Raw genomic sequence first — 15,847 nt, 5'->3', positions numbered from 1 at the left:
GCGGGTTCCATCTCTGGCCTCACTCAGTGGGTTAAGAAGCCAGCATTGCCGTGAGCTGTGGTGTAGGTTGCAGACACAGCTCGGATCTGGTGTTGCTGTGGCTCTGGCGTAGGCCGGCAGCTGCAGCTCTCATTAGACCTCTAGCCTCCGTATGTCTTGGGTGCAGACCTAAAAAGACAAGAAAGACAAATAATAATAATAATAATAATACTTCTCAGGGTTTTAAAAATATATATACAGATAATTATAAGAAGAAAATTGTTAAGTTCCTGGCCCAGTCTAGCCTCGTTGATACAAATAAATGTAATCCAAGCCACTGGTGGGAAAATTCACATAGAGCAGAAAAGAAACAAAACAGAAAAGTAGAATCTTCTCTCCTCTCACCCACTCCCAATTCCTGTCCCCAAAGTTACCCACCAAAGAGTTCCCATTGTGGCTCAGCGGTAGCGAATCCGACTAGCATCCATGAGGACGCAGGTTCAATCCCTGGCCTCGCTCAGTGGGTTAAGGATCCGGCGTTGCTGTGAGCTGTGGTGTGGGTCACAGACAAGGCTCAGATCTGGCGTGGCTGTGGCTGTGGCGTAGGCCGGCGGCTACAGCTCCCATCTGACCCCTAGCTTGGGAATTTCCATATGCCGTGGGTGCGGCCCCAAAGAGACAGAAAAAAAAATTTACCCACCATGAATTGTGATTCACCTGGGATGTCCTCCCCTGTGGACATACCATCATATGTCTTCCCCAACCCCGGCCCAGATGCAAGCTGTTAGAAGGTATATACGGAGGGGCCGTAGGCTACCCAGGCCCTGCCCCAGAGGCCTCTTTCTGACATAAAGGACTTTGGGAAGGAGGAGGAGGCTCCCGCAGGCTCCCTCGGGTCAGAGCTTTGTGATTTCAGCGGGGAGGAATGGGCAAAGAGTGCACAGCCAACAGAGGGGGGAAATGGAGCAAGCTTTGGACAATTGTGCTAGGAAATAAGCCAGACGGTGGTGAGGTAATGCATGTGCTCGGTGCTGTGGTTCGTAAAAGTTACAAGACCCTGGGGACTCAAGGGGGTGCGGTGGGGGCTGCTCCGTGCAAGGAGAGGTGGAGTCTGGAGGAGCCTGGCTTTTGTTTCTGCTTCTCCGTCCAGGGTCTGGCCGTGCCGCTGAGGGGGAACGAAAGCCCACTTCTGTCTGCATTCAGGATGACCCCAATGTGACTAGTCCTTGTTCCCCTTTGTTGTGGGAGGAGGCGTGCCTTCAATGTTGGACTCTGTCCTTAACTAGCAGGGCAGCTTTTTTGAGTTATTTGCATGCTCTGGACCTTAGTTTTCTTAGGCCTTTGTTTTCCTAGACCAGTAGAGATGATAGGATAGTCAGAAGGCTTAGGCCAGCTCCTTTGGCCTGTCGAGGGTCTCTGTGGCCTTAGCCACAAAATGGGATTAATCATGCCCCCTCGTATGTGGGTGTGACGATCAGTCAAGTGAGGAGAACGTGCTCGGCTAACAGTAAGGGCCCGAGCAAACGTTAACATGCCGGGAGAATGATGGAGGCAGGCCTTCCTAGGGTTCTCGCATGGGCCTCCCAGGTTATTCCCAGAGTGGAGCAACCGCTATGACTAAGACATTCATTTTCTTTTTCTTTTAAAAGCAACTTTATTAAAGGGGTAATTTGCATAAAATAAATCACACCCATGCCAAGTGTACAGTTCAGTGGGTTCTGACAAATGCGTACAACCACCGGCTCAGTCAGGTCACAGGACACCTTCGTCGCCTGAAAACACACATGCCCTTGGCAGTCGGTCCCACCTCTGGTCCCAGGTTTTCTGTTTTGCCCAAATCAGAATTTCATGTAGTCTTTCTTGTTCTTTCTTTCTTTTTTGGCGGCCCTGAGGCATATGGAGTTCCCAGGCCAGGGGTCAGATTGGGGTCACAGTTGTAACCTACGCCACATCTGCGGCAACGCCGGCTCTTTTAACCCACTGTGACTGGACTTGCGGTGGAGCCTGCATCCTGGTGCTGCAGAGATGCCGCTGAACCTGTTGCACCACAGCAGGAAGTCCTCATGTAGTCTCTTGAATATGGGGTTCCCCCTTCAGTGCGACACCCGCCACCCCTCCCCCAGGTCCATGTGTGTTGTGGGCATCAGCGGTTTGCTCCTCCTGTATTGGTGCCCTAAGAGGTCACTTCACAATACAAAATACAGGGAGTTCCCTTCGTGGCTCAGCAGTTAATGAATCTGACCAGCATCCACGAGGATGTCGGTTCGATCTCTGGCCTCACTCAATGGATTAAGGATCAGGTGTTGCCATGAGCTGTGGTGTAGGTTGCAGATGCGGCTCGGATCTGGCGTGGCTGTGGCTGTGGCGTAGGCCAGTGGCTACAGCTCTGATTGGACCCCTAGCCTGGGAACCTCCATAAGCCATGAGGGCGACCATAAAAACAAAAATAAAATAAAATAAAAAATGCAACCCCAAGGATCGTTCCCTTCTCTATTCTCCCAGGATCTGTGAGCCTTGTAGCTGATGGGACCTCCCAGAGGGACACATCTGTCCCCTCTCTCAAGTGGAGGGAACCCAAGTTGGCCCTATTCTCACTCTGCAGTCAGGAAGGGAAGCCTGCAGGTCCCTAGAGCCTCAGACTTCTGGGCTGTGGCTTCTCCCCTTTAGCCCCCACCTTACCACTACCCTGTTGGGGTTGTCCCCCTCACCCCATCCCACCGGGGTCCTCACTGACCTGGCATAAGGTGAGATCCACCCAGCCTAGGTCAAGACCTTGCACCTCCATAAGGCTCTGGATAAAAAGCACCTTAACCAGGAGGGTAACCCAGTCCCCTGCCAGCGACCCTTCCGAGACCCGCCATACAAACTAGTTTATCAGATTAGTATCAGGTCCCGAGCAAGGTTCTGCATGGATGGGTCCAGAACAGCTTTGTTTCGGCCGCATCGGGCTGGCCTGCCCTTGCAGACTGTGTGGGCAGTGGGAAGGGAAGGAACAGCCCTCCCTGGGTGGCATTCGGGTAGATTCTGCACATCTTTGATCATAAGGCTAGTTTGGGCCTTTCCTTTCCTGTGGTTGGTGCTGTTACCCATCTGCTCTCTGATCCTGCTTTACCATCAGGCAGCAGAGGCAGGATAATCATCATTACCATTTATCACAAGCACCTGCGCACGCTGCCGGGGCATTGCACCTGCGGTATTGCAGTTGCTTCTCACACCAACCCTTTGAGGAAGTATCATTAATCCCATTGACAGGTGGAGGAACCCGAGGCACCGGGAGGTGAAGTTCCTTGTTCAAAGTCACTCAGTTGCAGAACCAGGATTTGAACCCCGGTCTGTGTGACCCTGGAGCCTGTGCCCCACCCCCCGGGGTTTCCAGAAGCGAAGAAGGTAGGCAACACCCACATTTTTTCCTTCACCCCACCCCTTAAGACACCATGGATTAACGTCTTAAAATGGAATCATCTGATGCGTGTTCTTTGGTGTCTGGGCCCCTTGATTGACTCTTGTGTTTGTGAGATTTATTCACGCAGTTGCGTGCTGGCTCATTCCCGTTGCTGTGTGGTCGTATAAAGAACACTTATTTCTGAAGGCCTCTTGACTTGTGGTTAAAGTGCTACCCTTGAATTGCTTCACTGGGCAACTCCCAAGTTGATCCAGCTGGTCTGGCTGTCTCTGAAACAGGCTTTATCTGCCCAAAAGCTACTTCTGTTCAGGGAGGAGACTTTCTGCTAGCCCCGTGGCTCCTGAATTGGTTAAATACACCAGAAAAATACTATTGGGCCAGTACCCCCTCCACGTCTCCACCCCAGCCCCCCCACCCCACCCCTCTCCCTTATCATTTTGCCAAGAGGAAAGCACCTGATGTTATTTAAGTAGCTGCAGCTCTTCATGGCAGAAATAGGACTGTTTTGAGATAAAGGCACTTTGGAATGTTCTTTGAGATGTCAGGAGCAAAGCTGTCTATTAGGAAGTTCTAACGTTGGAGTTCTCATGGTGGTGTGGCGGAAACGAATCTGACAAGTATCCATGAGGACGCTGGTTCGATCCCTGGCCTCGCTCAATGGGTTAAGGATCCGGTGTTGCTGTGGCTGTGGTGTAGGCCGGCAGCTGTAGCTCTGATTCGACCCCTAGCCTGGGAACCTCCATATGCTGCTGGTGCAGCCCTCAAAAAAAGACAAAAAAAAAAAAATACCATTCTAATGCTTAAACAATATCAGAGCATATTGCAAGTCTCCCTGCGCTTAAAAAAAAAAAAAAAAAAAAAAAAAAATCCTGTCTCTCTTTGCAACCTTAAAATCCTCCCAAGCATTCTGTTTGTTTGAGAGGCAAGAAGGGAGTGGGGAAGCTGTGAGCCTCTGTTGCATTGCAGCATGGGCCACAGAGAAGAGGAAATGTGAGCTGAAGAATGGCTGGTGGCAGAAGGAAATCAGGTCGTTTCTGGTGCTGATGGGAAAGACAAAGGCGGCGGAGTGGGAATTCTCTTGGGGTCGGGCATTGCGTCCAAGCGTGTATTTAGGTACGAGCTTGACGACACCTTCTTCGATCCCATTCTCAACGGACCTCATTCCAAAGGAAAAATAAAACCGATTCACAATTGTCCTGTTATTTTCTTTGGTTTCTGCAGGGGCGACATGAAAGCATGGCAGGCTAGGTCACATGAAGCGTCCCGGACCCCAAATTCCTTACACTAATATTTGCGAGCGTCTCATGAGAAATCTTGATGTTACTACTTTAACGTGTTGGTGTGAACTGCCTAAGAAGATAGGGTTGCTGACCTGAGAAATTAACTTTTTTTTTTTTGCATTTTTGGCCGCCCAGGTGGCGTATAGAGTTCCCAGGCCAGGGATCTCAGCCACAGTGGCAACCCAAGCCACAGCAGCAGCAATGCTGGATCCTTAACCCACTGTGTGGGGCCAGGGATTGAACCCCCACCCCAGCAATCCAGAGACGCCACCGATCCAGTGGGAACTCCTGACCTGAGTAATTAATATGCTCACTGCATGATTGTTTGGGCAGGTAGGAGGGAGGGAGAGAAGGGAGAGAACAAATGAGTCTCAGTGAACTGGGGCACGTCAGAAATTTAATAAGAACAAGTCGAGACAAGTGTTAAACCAGAATGCCCTGGGAGAGGACATTGTCAAAAACAATTTCCAAGTTAGACTGCAGGAAGGGAAGAGGTAAACTAGCTATGTTTCATAGTCAAGTTTAGTTTAGAGAAGGTGGAAATAAACCGTCAACTTTGGCTGGGGGAGTTTATTTGTAAAGCTTCCAATTTTATCGCTAGTCTAGGCTGAGCGTTCTGGGAACCAAGCTCTGAAGAAGGCTGGGATGCAGTTTAGCATAACCCACACGTACGGTTTTTGTTTATCGGTCTGTGGTCTGCAGGCAATACTTATTGTTGTCTTATGAAAGAAATATTTGCAAAGCATGGGCCCTACTAATTGGGCGTGCATTTGATTCCTTTGAAATGTTGCTTTGAAGACATTTTTAATAAAGGGATTCTAGTAAGGTATTCTATAACATCTTCTAACAAGTTCTAGTTAGGAAGTTACCGTTCTAAACGTATACACACAGAGACATACGTGTTGGAACACACAGATGCCAACCACCTCTGCCAGGAAATACACTTCAAATACATCTTGGGTTTGGAAGGTACCAGGTCGCGGGTCACAAAATATGAATGCTGGGAGTTCCTGTTGTGGCGCAGCGGAAACGAATCTGACTAGTATCTAGGGGGATGTGGGTTTATTTCATCCAAGGCCTCGATCAGTGGTCTGAGATCCAGCATTGCCATGAGCTGTGGTGTAGGTCACAGATGTGGTTCGAATCCTGAGTTGCTGTGGCTGTGGCATGGGTCGGCAGCTGAAGCTCCGATTCATCCCCTAGCCTGGGAACTTCCATGTACCGCAGGTGCGGCCCTAAAAAAGCAAAAAAGCAAAACAACACAAAAAGGCAAAACCAAAGAAACAAACAAAAAAACCCCACACCAAAATATGAGTGCCACCTGGTGAGGAAAGTATGTAACTGCACTTGTATCTTCAAATTCCAGGTGTGCTGCTAATACTGTCTCTAACATCTTAGACTGTCCCGGGAATATTCATCAGCTTGATATGAAAGGGACAGTGGCTTTTCTTTCTTTTTTAAAATTATTTTTATTTTTTCCATTATAGTTGGTTTATAGTGTTTGGCTAATTTTCTACTGTACAGAAAAGTGACCCAGTCACACATGCACACATACATTCTTTTTCTCACATTATTCTCTGTCCTGCTCCATCACAAGTGACTAGATCTAGTCCCCAGTGCTATACAGCAGGATCTCATTGCTTATCCATTCCAAACGCAGTAGTTTGCATCTACTAATCCCAAACTCCCAGTCCACCCCACTCTTTCCTCCTCCCCATTGGCAACCACAAGTCCCTTCTCCAAGTCCATGAGTTTCTTTTTTTGTGGAAAGGTTTATTTGTGCCATATATTAGATTCCAGATATGTGATATCATATGATATTTGACTTACTTCACTTAGTATGAGAATCTCTAGTTCCATCCAAAATAATGCTTCGAATGGCATTATTTTGCTCTTTTTTATGGCTGAGTGGTATTCCATTGCGTGTGTGTGTGTGTGTGTGTGTGTGTGTGTGTGTGTGTGTGTGTATCATATCTTAATCCATTCCTCTGTCAGTGGACATTTACGTTGGTTCCAGGTCTTGGCTGTTGTGAATAGAGCTTCAATGAATGTGCGGTGCATGTGTTTTTTTCCAGGAAAGTTTTGTCCAGATATACGCCCAAGAGTGGGATTGCTGGGTCATATGGTCGTTCTATATTTAGTTTTCTGAGGTACCTCCATACCGTTTTCCATAGTGGTTGTACGTTTTTCTTAAATTTGAAATATTATGATAATGATAGGTAGGCTTTAGGCTAGAAAGTAGTTTTCTTAAGCTAAGAAGAAGCCTGTGTCACCCCAGTAATGATGGCTTCAGAGAGGAGGGAAGGTTAAGATCCAGGTGGGAAAGAAGAGGAGGGAGGGGCTTGTAGTGGTGAAATGAGGGGTTTGTCTTTCTTTCAGGCTTCACTCCTGGACACCCATGAAAAAGCAAGCAGACACCAAGTCACCTAGGAGGTACTGGCTAGGAAGAAAGAACAACCATTATTATTATTATTATTATTATTATTATTGTCTTTTTTTTTTGTCTTTTAGAGCTGCACTGGTGGCATATGGAGGTTTCCAGGCTAGGGGACCAGGTCGAGGTGTAGCCACCGGCTTACACCACAGTCACAGCCACGTGGGATCGAGCTGCATCTGTGACCTACACCACAGCTCATGGCAATGCCAGATCCTTAAGCCACTGAGAGAGGCTAGGGATCGAATCCACATCCTCATGGATGCTAGTTGCGTTCATTAACCACTGAGCCATGGCGGGAACTCCAGAACAGCCATTATTTGCAAGTGTCTGTTGATACAAGCTAGAGAGAAAGACTTCATTTCTGGTTAAGCCTTCTTACACCAAGCTGCCCATTGTCTGGACAGAGCACAAGACTAAGAAAAAGTGGCAGCACTGTTTCTTTTCCTTTTCTTTCTTCTTTCCATCCCTCTGTCCTTCCCTTCTTTCTTGAAAATTGCTATTTATTAGACCAAAGTTAAAACCTGTACTCATTATCCTGGGTGTTTAACTGACTTCAAATTTTTCTGTTTTTTTTTTTTTTTCTTTTTTCTTTTTAGGGTTGCATCTGCGGGCATATGGAATTTACCAGGGCCAGGGGCTGAATTAGAGCTGCAGCTGCTTGCCTACGCCACAGCAGCCCCAGCCGCAGCAACAAGGGATCTGAGCAGCTTGTGGCAACATTGGATCCTTAAGCCACTGAGTGGGGCCAGGGTTCGAACCCGCAACCTCATGGTTCCTAGTTGGATTCGTTTCCGCTGCTCCACGATGGGAACTCTGAGAGTTATGTTTTATGTGGCAGATTTTTCTGAGGACTTCAAGCCTGGGAGACAGACTCTCAGAAGCTCTGAGGGACTGACTGCTCTGAAAAGTACGGGAGGAGCCAGGATGCACAGGGTTTTTGCAGCAAACCCAGGTAGTCGGCACATCAAAGGATTACCATTAATGAAAGAAAACCAGATGTCTCAATTTAAAGAATTTCGTTTTTTTCTTGGTATGGGAAATTTCAGAAGCCTGAGATCCCTGAAGTCCCGGCTTTGATGCACACAATGACTGTCTCGGCCTGTATCCAGTGCTTTTCCACCCTGAGTTCCCTCAGGGCTGCATCGAGCTGTAGGGGCTTGAAGGCTGCAGCATCCTTGTTTACTGATAAGGCAGGTGATACTTCTCACTCACAGTGCGCTGGGTTGGGCTCAGGAAGGCAGGTCGGGATCCAACTGGGTGAACAGTTGAGAGTTTGAACTCCTCTCTCCGTAAGCCAGAGGGAATGCGAGGTCAGAGAGGGGGGAGCTCCGGTGGTCCCCGAAGGTAAGACTACAGGGGGCGGCTAGCGCCTAAAGCCCTTGGAATCTCTTGTGAAGAGAGCAATAAAGGTGGCTTTAGTTATGCAAATGTGGCATCTTATGGAAAGTTCCTTGGTCGCTGGAGGCGGAGAGGGCCTTGGTTGCCAGGAGAACCCTTCAGATAGGGAGAAGGGTGGAGCTGGAGGTTGGATCCACCACTCATGGCCTACAATGGTATCCATCATGACTACGTAATGAAGCCTCCGTAAACACCCCAAAGGGCGGAGTCTGGAGAGCTTCAGAGTTGATGAACTCCTGGAGAGTGGTCCCTGGAGAGGGTCCGTGGAAGCTCCAGGCCTGGTCCCCCTGCATTGCCCTCTGCACGGCTTCCACCTGGCTGTGCCTGAATTATATCCTTTAGAGTCAACCAATAATCCAGTAGGTAAATGGTTTCCCTGTGTTCTATGAGTGCTCCCGCTAGTTAATCCAACCTGAGGAGGGGTCCTGGGAGCCCCTAGTCTATAGACCTGCTATTGGTATTTGATGGGTGGGCCGACTTGTTGGGACAGAGCCTTTAACTTGATTTTCTGTTTGGTTTTGTGGTTTTTTTTTTTTTTTTGGTCTTTTTTAGGGCCACACCCATGGCATATGGAAATTCCCAGACTAGGGTTTCAAATCAGAGCTGTAGCTGCTGGCCTACACCAGAGCCACAGCAACGCGGGATCCGAGTGGCATCTGCGACCTACACCACAACTCACAGCAACACCAGATCCTTAACCCACTGAGCAAGGCCAGGGATTCAACTCAAGTCCTCATGGATGCTAGTCGGGTTTGTGACCACTGAGCCACAGCGGGAACTCTGGAGCCCTTAACCTGTGGAATCTGATGCTGTCTCTGGGGTAGACAGTGTCAGAATTGAGTTGGCTTGTAGGACACTCAGCCAGTGCTGTGTAATTGCTTGGTGGGGTGCGGAAAAAACACACAGGAATTGGGTGCAGAACTGTGCTTGGAGTCGGAATAGTTGATTGGGGTTTTGTTTGGCTGGGTGGAGTGTGCTTACTGGGGAAACTGAGAAGTGGGGTCGCAGTGGCGAGGGGGAGGCAGGGAACCAGGGAGGCCATGGAAGAGGGTCGTTTGGGAGAGAACAAGGGAGCCAGCGGAGGTGCGCAGGTGCCTTCTGTTACCCACACTTTTGAGTCGGGCCCCCTCTGTCTCAGAAGCAAAGGAAACCTTTCTATTCTGATCAAAGGATGACGTAGCACAGGCTTTTGCTCCAGAGCTCATGCGCTCCCCCTACTGGCCGTGGGCGGTACTGCTTTTCAGGGATCTGGGGTGGAGGAGGGCAGAGGGGGCAGGGGTCTCCCCCACAGGGAGGCAGCTGCGCCGCTCAAGGCTCCAGGTGGCAGTGCCCGTGCGCAGCCTCTGCATAGGGACCACCGCTGCTGCTGCCATCTTGAGTAGCAGTGTCATGCTTGGGGTTTCTGCAAGTGGCCCACAGCCGAGGTGGCCATTTGGCACCAGGAATTCAGGACTGAGGTCCCCAGTGCCAGGCCTCAGCACACAGTCCCCTGTCAGCAAGTGCAACTAGATTAAGCATAAAGTTGGGGGTGTGTGTGTTAGACTTTCTTTTATTATGCAGATTCTATTGTTATTTCCCCAGGGATTTTTTTTTTTTTTTTTTTTTTTTTTTGTCTTTTTGCCACTCCCATGGCACATGGAGGTTCCCAGGCTGGGGTTTAATCGGAGCTGTAGCCACCGGCCTACGCCAGAGCCACAGCAACGCGGGATCCAAGCCGCGTCTGCGACCTACACCACAGCTCAGGGCAATGCCGGATCCTTAACCCACTGAGCAAGGGCAGGGACCGAACCCACAACCTCATGGTTCCTAGTCGGATTCGTTAACCACTGAGCCACGATGGAAACTCCCTTCCTGGGGAATTGTTAAGGGGCTTTACCAGGTGACACTTCTGGAGCAGAACTTTGGTTAAAAATGGCCCAGATACTTCAAGGGGACATTTGTGAGGCTGTGCAGTGAGGAGGGGATGGGGGTGGAGGTTCAGTCACTACAAAGCCCTTATGTGGGGCTTTGGACTCAGACCCTGGTTTTCCTGGGAGCGCAGTGCCCTGAGGACAGTTACCCATACTCTGCTGCTCGGCACCGTAGGAGAATGAAATGCATGGAAATTCCAATTACGCGCTGAGAGTTTCTCGAATGCACTCAGTTCCTGCTTCGGCTCTGGTCTGAGAGGGCAGTTTCGCTTTCTGTCTCCCAATGGTCCCGCCGGATGGAAAGGAAAGGTCCCTCTTTCCTGCTCCTTTGCCCTCTAGCTCGCCCACCCTCTGGGTCGGGGTCTTGGGGCTCCCTGTGGGCCTGGCCTGTGCTCAAAGCGGGGCTTTGTCCAGAGGCACCAAAGTTCCCTCAGGCCTTTACTTGTCCTTTATTTCCCAGTGAGGATTTGTTTCCATGCCCTCTTCCTTCGTCACCTCCCCAGCTTGCAGGACATCTCTCACTGGCCTTTTGCAACTCTCAGAACTAAAAAAAAAATTCTAGTTCTCTTTATTGCTGAGTCTTGAGAAAGCATCTAATTGTCATTGGCCTGTAGGGATAGCAGGGAGAGGTGTAATTTTTTTTTTTTTTTTTTTTTTTTTTTTTTTTAGGCCAGTGCATATGGAGGTTCCCAGGCTAGGGGTCAAACTGGAGCTGCAGCTGCTGGCTATACCACAGCCACAGCAATGCCAGATCCAAGCCCCATCTGTGACCTACACCACAGCTCTAGGCAACGCCCGATCCTTAACCTACTGAGTGGGGCCAGGGATTGAACCTGGATGCTAGTCAGGTTCGTTACCGCTGAGCCACAACAGGAGCTTGCTAATTTTTGTATAGAAATATGCTCGTGGAGTTCCCACTGTGGCTCAGCAGGTTAAGAACCTGACTAGTATCCATGAGGATGTGGGTTTGATCCCTGGCCTCACTCGGTGGGTTAAGGCTCTGGCATTGCCACAAGCTTTGGTGTAGGTCGCAGATGTGGCTCGGATCTGGCGTGGCTGTGGCTGTGGTGTAGACCGGCAGCTGCAGCTCCCACTTGACCCTGAGCCTGGGGACCTCCACATGCCATAGGTGTAGCTGTGAAAAGAAAGAAGAAAGCAAAAGAAATGTGATTGTTTCTTAAGGAGTTGAGGGTTTGACACCAGCCACCGGGGACATTCCCATGCAGCGGAAGTAATGGAATGTTGTGATTTCATTGGGGGAAGTCCTAACTTCCTTCCGCCTCTGATCTTTCATCCTTTATTGTGAGACCCCAGGCAGGTCTTCTGAGCTCTCTCGGCTTCAGGTGGGAATGACAGATCTTACCTGAGGTCAGAGGCAGGACCACGTGCACTCCGAAGGCCTCTCACTGCTAAGATCTACAATCTATGAATACTCTTTCCCCAGACGTCCAGGAAACAAAGTCACAATCCAGCATAATTTCAGAATTCTCAAGCCCCGCAAAAGTGTGCGGAGAAGAAACGCTAAAGAAACGAGATCGCGTGTAAGTCAGAACACAGGTCTCTAAAATGTGCATCATGGAGTTGCTGTTGTGGCTCAGTGGTTAATGAACCCGACTATTATACATGAGGACGTGAGTTCAAATCCCTGGCCTTGCTCAGTGAATTAAGGATCCGGTGTTGCTGAGAGCTGTGGTGTAGGCCATCAGCGGTAGCTTCAACTCGACCCTTAGCCTGGGAACCTCCATATGCCGTGCAGGTATGGCCCTAAAAAGACGAAAGACAAAGGACAAAAACAAAAAATAAAAAGAAAATGTGCATCACTGCGTAGGAAAGTTAGACGTTGGCTTCATCTCTGCTTCTCTCCAGGTGGCCTTGGAGCAGAGTATTGATGGCTCTTCAGGAGTCTTAGATAAACCAGAACTGTGCTAAGCACTTCGCATATCTTGCCATTTAGTTTTTTTTTTTTTTTTTTTTTTCTTTTTAGGTTTGAATCTGGGGCACATGGAGGTTCCAGGCTAGGGGTCCAATCGGAGCTATAACTGGGGGCCTACACCACAGCCACAGCAATGCAGGATCCAAGACGTGTCTGTGACCTACACCACAGCTCATGGCAACACCAGATCCTTAACCCACTGAGCAAGGCCAAGGATTGAACCTGCGTCCTCATGGATACTAGTTGGGTTTGTTACTGCTGAGCCGCGATGGGAGATCCCACCATTTAGGTTTTTTTTTTTCCTTTTTGTCTTTTTAGGGCCACACTTGCGGCATCTGGAGGTTCCCAGGGCTAGGGGTCAAATCAGAGCTATTGCTGCCAGCCTATACCAGAGCCACAGCAGCACCAGATCCGAGCTGTGTCTGTGACCACAGCTCACGGCAACACCAGATCGTCAACCCACTGAGCAAGGTCAGGGATGGAATCCGCAACCTCATGGTTCCTAGTCGGATTCGTTTCCGCTGTGCCACGATGCGAACTCCACCACTTAGTCTTTAGAAGAAACTTGTGTGCTATGCTCCTTTATAGACGAGGAAGCCAGAGTCCAGGAAATTGACTAGCTCAAGCTAAGGTGACCTTCAAACCCAGTTGGCCTGATAGCAGGACTCGTACTGTAAATCACATTTAATGCTTGGCTATCTGTGTAGACACCAGGAATCTTATTTACGTGAAGAGTTTGTTAATGATGTCTATGTTCTAGGGACTCTGGGGTTTGACATCGCGTAAAAAATAAAGGAACAGTAAAGAATGTTACCTAACAGGATACCCGGAAGGCAGGGACCCACATCAGGTTTGGAGAGAGTACGGATGCGTGAGCTCTCTGGTCTTGCCCCGAGGGAAGCCTTCTCAGGGCTTCTGGTCCTGAGCTACCTGTCTGCAGCCTCCGTCTAAAGTCTTGTGATCACCTAAGGTTGAAGGAAAAAGCCTGTTCCTTGGAGACAGGACTGTTCCTCTGGGAGCCGCCAGGGGTGTTGGTGACATGAGGACACATGAGGCAGAGCAGCAGGGCGGATAGACAGCACCAGCGGGCAGCCTGACGGCTGTGGCAGCAGGACCCTGCACAGCTGTCTGGGGGCGTGGAGGCCCCAGGAAGTCGGTGCGGAGATCCACAGAGCCGGCTGGCAGGGCACACAGAGCCTAGTGCCATGGTGATGTGTCCCCTGTCCTGCAGGCTGCTGAGACTTGGGGAAGTGGCTGCGACCAGGCATGCAGGGGGATCCGGTATGTTGAGAGCATCTTCCACCACGCTGGGCTGTCTGCCTGTGCTCTTCTCCTGCCGTAGCTGCCTTTCCAAAAGGTGAGGTTCAGGGCTTCTGTTGTGTTTGATAACGGCCAGTAAGCCCAGCGAAATCGAGAGAGGGGCCCTGTGCGCTGACCATAGCCACAGATTGTTAGGACTTAGTCACAGGGAACTGTGGGATGAGGGGCCCACTACTTTCTCAGAGTACATCGAACCCACCCTTGCCCTTGTGGTGATGGCAGAAGGCCCAGGGGCTCACTGTGACCCTTCTTTGATGTTCCTATCCCCTTCCTGTGGGACTTGGGTTCGATCCCTGGCCTCACTCAGTGGCTTAAGCATCCAGCGTTGCCGTGAGCTGTGGTGCAGGTCGCAGGGCCTGGGGTCTCCTTCATTAAGCCTTGGTCTAGAACAGGGGTAGGGAGCCGGTTTGGCTCAGACTTCCCCCGATGCCTGCATGAAATTGGCCTTACCCTCCTGTGTGTAACGCCCCAAAGCTGGGGGAAGGTTTGGGGCCTCCTTTATGGCTGACGGTAATAATGCCACACTGTTCCCTGGAGTGGCAAACGCCCACGGATTGAAACACCCATTTCTTACTGGTGCCATGCTCAGTGGAGGGTGCTACCTGGGCTGGGAGTGGGGGGACCCAGGTCAAAGTGCTTTCTTTTCCAGTCTCCCATGCAGGATGCAGGATGCAGGGATCCAGACATGGCAGACTGGCATGGAGGACCTGCAGGTGGGGCTCTGAGAGCCTTCAGATTGCCTGGCACGGGTAAAGTCCTTCCAGCAGGAGAGGCTGGCTCCTGGGGAGGTGGCCTCACTGTGCCGGGGCTGCTCCTGCAGAAGAAAAAGAGAGGGAGACTTAATTCTAGGTTGGATGTTGAGAAAATGATGGAAATAAAACCAAGCCCGTGTCTTCTGCACCTAAATTATATGCCTTTAGAATAAACTCACTTTATAAGTTAATTTGAACTTGTAGAACATTAAGATGCATATTTTTGTAACTTGTTTGGAATGTCATGATAGGTTCTACTGTTTTCTTGCTTGGGCATATTGATTCATTGCCACCCGATGAAAAATAAGAAATATTATGGGGAAGAGGAGAACACTGAAGATGAGGAAAATACTTATTCATCCAAACAGCAGTCTTGGTTCAGAAACCTGAGATTCGGTCATTGAAAAGTGGCAAGTAGATAAGAGTTGGGTTTTTTTGGCCCCACTGGGCAATGGGCTTTCCGAATGATCTCTCATCCCCAGCAAAGGCAGAGTTGTAGCAGCTTCTTGATATTTTCTGAGGAAAAAAACAGGAGTTCCCATCGTAGCACAGCAGAAACGAATCCGACTAGGAACCACGAGGTTGCAGGTTCGATCCCTGGCCTTGCTCAGTGGGTTAAGGATCTGGTGTTGCCGTGAGCTGTGGTGGAGGTTGCAGACACAGCTCAGATCTGGAGTTGCTGTGGTGGTGGTGTAGGCTGGCAGCCACAGCTCCAATTAGACCCCTAGCCTGGGAACCTCCATGTGCCAAGGGTGCGGCCCTAAAAAGATTAAAAAAAAAAAAAGGCATAGACAGAGTATGTAATAATAATAAAGAGCAAAGTCAGGAGCACATATGGAATCCTTAAATAAAATTAAGTGAGAAAATGATGTATGCAAACGGACTTAGCCTAGCGCCAGCCACAAACCAGGTTTTCAACGAGTGTTGGTTCAATTTAAGATGATATTTCTTTCCTTGGACTCCCTACTTTAATACTTCATGATTAAAAAAAAAAATCTCTTCTCTTGCTTTTATTACCGTGGTCTGATGAAGAATGATTAATCCGTCAGCCTTTCTGCCTGGGACCTGCTCATTCCCTGCTGGATCCACACTTACTTACCCAGAATTCCTGCCATCCGGCTGCAGTTCTTTCCCAATTCACCCAGTTGGAAGCTGTGCCATAGCAGCCAGTGGAAATCTCTATCCTTCATTTCTGCTCATGAGGACACAAGGATGGGAATTTTCTGTGGGGCTTGTCAGGAGGAAGTGGAAAACTGGGAATGCTTTTTTTTTTTTTCTTCCCCCCACTTCCAGTTTTACTGAGATATTAGTGGCATACACCGCGGTAATAGTTTAAGGTATACAGCATAGTGATTTGACATATGATTCAACATCAGGAAGTGGTTATTATTACCTTAAGTTTAGGGAACAGCCATCATCTCATATAGATACAAAG

Source organism: Sus scrofa, chromosome 18, assembly GCF_054392235.1.
Source record: "Sus scrofa isolate SSC_HxYL_T2T_F1_AM1 chromosome 18, Sscrofa_HxYL_maternal_Yorkshire_Landrace_v2.0, whole genome shotgun sequence".
NCBI lineage: Eukaryota > Metazoa > Chordata > Mammalia > Artiodactyla > Suidae > Sus > Sus scrofa.
Note: the sequence above shows the minus strand (reverse complement) of the source record.